Source organism: Trachymyrmex septentrionalis, unplaced genomic scaffold (assembly GCF_001594115.1).
Source record: "Trachymyrmex septentrionalis isolate Tsep2-gDNA-1 unplaced genomic scaffold, Tsep1.0 scaffold6, whole genome shotgun sequence".
In the NCBI taxonomy this organism is placed as follows: Eukaryota; Metazoa; Arthropoda; class Insecta; order Hymenoptera; family Formicidae; genus Trachymyrmex; species Trachymyrmex septentrionalis.
Genome location: NW_017305778.1, coordinates 2,776,376 through 2,780,648, shown reverse-complemented (window position 1 = coordinate 2,780,648; position 4,273 = coordinate 2,776,376). Strand labels below are relative to the sequence as shown.

General features: G+C 31.5%; 1 long non-coding RNA gene across 3 annotated transcripts in view; it reads right to left on the bottom strand.

Annotated features, from left to right (window-relative positions):
• The window catches only part of LOC108752248, a 4,874-nt gene continuing 601 nt past the window's right edge, over positions 1–4,273 (bottom strand). The window contains exons 3-6 of one of the 3 annotated variants that reach the window (XR_001939543.1): positions 3,999–4,134; positions 1,167–1,438; positions 871–1,070; positions 1–498 (exon numbers count right to left, since the gene is read on the bottom strand). This is a non-coding gene — a long non-coding RNA (uncharacterized LOC108752248). Of the gene's footprint in view, positions 499–870; positions 1,439–3,998; positions 4,135–4,221 lie in introns of all 3 variants that reach the window. The other 2 variants (XR_001939544.1, XR_001939542.1) reach the window with 2 other exon arrangements.

Below are 4,273 nucleotides of genomic sequence, written 5' to 3'. Positions count from 1 at the left end.
TTTTGCATATTATAATATTGTTACGATGACAGCTTTTATATAAAGATTTTTGCGTGTTTATGACATTGAGATTTAAGCTGGTTGAAATTACGTTGGTTTCAACAATTGCTGTCGCGTCGAGAAGTGATCTCATTGAGGTCGACACGGGGATTTCAGTGAGTTTCAACTGCTGGCATAAAATTATCGTCCGCGCATCGATCAAAGTAGCTGGTCGCGACAGATCGTCGTGATTTTGTTTGTCGGACAATACGCTTGTAGCAGCTTTTATCCTTTGAAAAAGCCTGAGTGAAGTCTCTCGTCGGTTTAAATGGCATTCCGCACCCTCAGAGAAACCCTGTACGACACGCACGACCGATTTTTCCATTCCGTCTTTTCATCGCTCAGTGCATTCGAACGAATCTCTTCTTCAACTGTATGTCCGCAAACATTACACACTTCAAGAACTTCCATAAAACTATCGATAAACCATGAATATCATTCTCCATCCGCTACATATTACTGCAAGTTATAATTCTTTTAAGCAAAATTATAAAATCATAAAACCTAAATCGTAAAATTATGAATTTCAGACAAAATGCCTAAAATCGATAATTTTAGAGTTTATAAGTAACAAAGAAGAAACAGGAAAAATTAATATTGCGTCAATTAAGAGAGTTAATTAATATTGTTATATCTTATTCTTCAATCTTTTAACAACTTTAACTCTTAGATAATCTTAATTTTTATTGTTAAAATAGAGTAGACATATATATATATACATATATATATTGTACAAAGATTTGAAATGTTCTTTTTTCTTATAACATACACAATTTTAAAGATAAGCTTAGTAAAAATTAAATAAAAGATACTAGTTCAATAATGGTTCACCTTTAATCGAGTCATATATATAATACTAGAAGACTTTATAAATTTCGTCGCACGTGTTTGGAATCTCTGCTATAATATTTAAATACTTTATGCCAAGAAGTCGTTTCTATTGATTAATAATAATAATCCCTTGAACGTTGATGTCCTAATTTTTTTGACATCAGCCAAAAAATGTTAAACTTTATTTAGGAGCTTTTAGTCTGAAAGCATACGAAGATCGACGTTGACGGTGTACCTATTCATATTGCGATCGTTACGTAAAATACCGAAGTAAAGAGATAACTAGCGATGCTAACGTTAGTTTTCCATTACTACTGCCGAACTATTTGTCAACTATGAAATGAATCACGTTCTTCCGGTGATGTCTTCCGACGCCTTCCAAGAGACAGCACATTTCTCTGTCGCACATTCCGCGTGTCTGCAATGCCATCGCTTCCTCCGGTAAATACACTTGATGGTAATGGCAAATATTATACGTACATCTCTCGGGAGGCAATTTTGTTGCTTGTTTGGCATATGAGTCCAGCAGCAGAAATATCGTGCCGAGTAAGTAAAAATAAAACGCAAACTGCAAAAGATCAATAACATTTTATTGCTATATTGCATTTTATTGCTATATCATACTTTGACTGGTGAAACAAATAAATCAGATCGTCGATTTTCAGACAAGATAGAAGGGTAAAAAGAGGTAACAGACACGCAGCATGTGAATATGATATCGTAAAAATATAACGGAAATATTGAACTCTATAAAAACTGCTAAACCAGTGAAAAATAGTGTTTTAATACATAGTTCGCTTTACACTATTTGTATTTAGCAACTTCGCTTTCTTTCTTTTCAATGCTTGATATATTTGTTTTGCTTTAAATGCAAATATTTTTGAAGATTTTAAGTAATGTGTAAATCTACAGATATCGCTTCCAAAACGACCGAAATAATATTTTTAATTGTCATAAATGTTTTATGAGATTTCTCATATTTAATAGTGATTGCACATGTTAATTATACACCAGTTCGGTTTAAAATTGTTTTTAAATTTTGAAGATCAAAGATTAAAAATAATTTTGGCGCTCAGTTATATGAATATGGATATGTATATAAATCACACCAAAATATTATTTAAGATCCATCTCAATCAAGGCTTTTTCATTACTTATTATATATTCATATTACGATCTCGTAATACGTCGTTCGTAAATGTTTAATGTCAAAAAGGTATAATTTTTATTTATTATTAATAATTGCTTTTCACGCAGGTTAATATTAAGTTTAAAAGAAATGAGTATAATTTAATGTACAAATATTATCCTGCTATGAAAATTAAATCGTCATATAAAAAGAAAGGCAGAAATGTGCAAACTTTTTAAAAAGTCATTTACGAAGAATCGTCTAAGAGAGAGAGCGGATTTATGCTGCGCATTTATTCAATTTTTTATTTATGTGAATAACGCACTTGCAGTGCAGCATTTTCTTGTGCAGTGATAAACTCTAAGAACTATCGCGTACAAAATAACGTAGCTTTATATGGATAGCATAAGACCGTCTGGACCAATAAGTATATGTTACGTAAATCAATATAGCAACTTTATGCTGGATGCTCATTGGTCCACACGATCTTATGCATATGCAGCTATACTATTTTATGTGCGATAGCTCTTACGATCAATAAAATTTAATGTAATATGCAATAGAATATCATATACATGATGTGCTTTTAATAATAGATTCTTGAAATTATTTTGAGATAAAAATCCTAATATCAAAATATTAAGACTATAGTAATTTTTAAATGAGAATGATTTAAAGTTAATTACTAAAACTAAATTTGCTCGCTTAAGCATGGCACATTACACAGAAATAAAGGTGTTTAATAGAATAGAACAGCGCTGGAATTTACTTACAATTTTCAGCTAGATTTCGTGATTCACGCCCACTATCTCCCTCTTTTATTGCTTGAGCAATGAGTCGTAACTAATTTTGTAAGAAGCGCGGTAAACAATCTCAAGAACGTATATATTGCAAATGTAATGATACTGACTATTCCTTCAATTTGAATAGGTTCAAAAAATTTCATTAAAATTTTTTCTTTGATATTTCGCAATTATAATTACATTGTACTTATGGTTTACTATGGGCGCGGGTTTCCATTTAACGTTTGCAACGCTCGCGAGCATCATTTCATCCTTATCATTTTCAAATATTAAACAAGGATAAAATGGTGCTCGCGAGCGTTGCGAACGTTAAGTGGAACCTACGCACCCTATATACGCGCCCTATAAAATTATGTAGCAGAGACGCGTGCAGGGCGCGCACTTAAAAAGTCTGTATATTATAGACATCGATCAAGTTCAGTCGCTCCAGCACTCCCCTTAATTTTATAATAAAAATTTTGTAATCTATAAAGCTAGTTTGAAAATTTTGATTGCACTAATTTGTGGTAATTGCCGTCGCTCCAGCATCCCTTAACTTTAAACTCTTTAAAAACTACTACTAATTAAATAAATAAAACTAATAAATAAATAAAACCTTAATATTTTGAAGGATTTTTATCTCGAAATGATTCCAGTTCAAGGAGAACAAAAAAATCAATAATGTTAATAATGTCATATTGATAGATTATTGATCGAATTTATATCATTTTTTGTCATGATTCAGTTAATATGATGCTATTTTGATTTTCTCGTTCTCTTGACTGGGGGATTATTTCAAGATAACAATCCTAATTCCAAAATATTGAAGTTATTGCTAATTTTTAAATGAGAAAGGTTTAAAGTTAATTAATTATTGAGATGCTGAAACAATGGCAATTACCATAAATTATAGTGTGACCAAAATTGTCGAACTTTATGAATTGCAAAATTTTGTTTTGAAGGTATTTATTATTAATAGTTATCATGGTAAATCTGGGATGTATAATATCATATATGTTGTATAACAAAATTGATGTCCGCCAATGTTCCAATATTGCTCTTCGATTAAGTTCAACGCGCTATGGAATTTCAATTTCGAGTCTATAATTTAGTGGTGCGCCTGCATGCAAAATTCTATTTTTCAATGCGAGATTATCTTACCGATAGACGAGACGTATCTCATCGATCTATATTTTATTTTATACAGGTTGACGTACCATTAACTATTATCAGCGATAACTTGTCACAATTGGATCCATAATTTCCTTAATGGTTGCATTATGTGGTGTAATATATATTCACGCATGTCACACACAGGATGAATGCGGGCAAAAACGGGAATCGTTAAGTGTACTGGAATATAATGCGAGCGATTATAGTACCTCTTTGTCAGGCGTTTTCCGCCATTCTTTCTTCTTTTTCCATACAATTAATGCTTACCGCAATAATGATAATGAAAGTGTCGAGTTAACGTTTCTTCATTTTTGTCCTT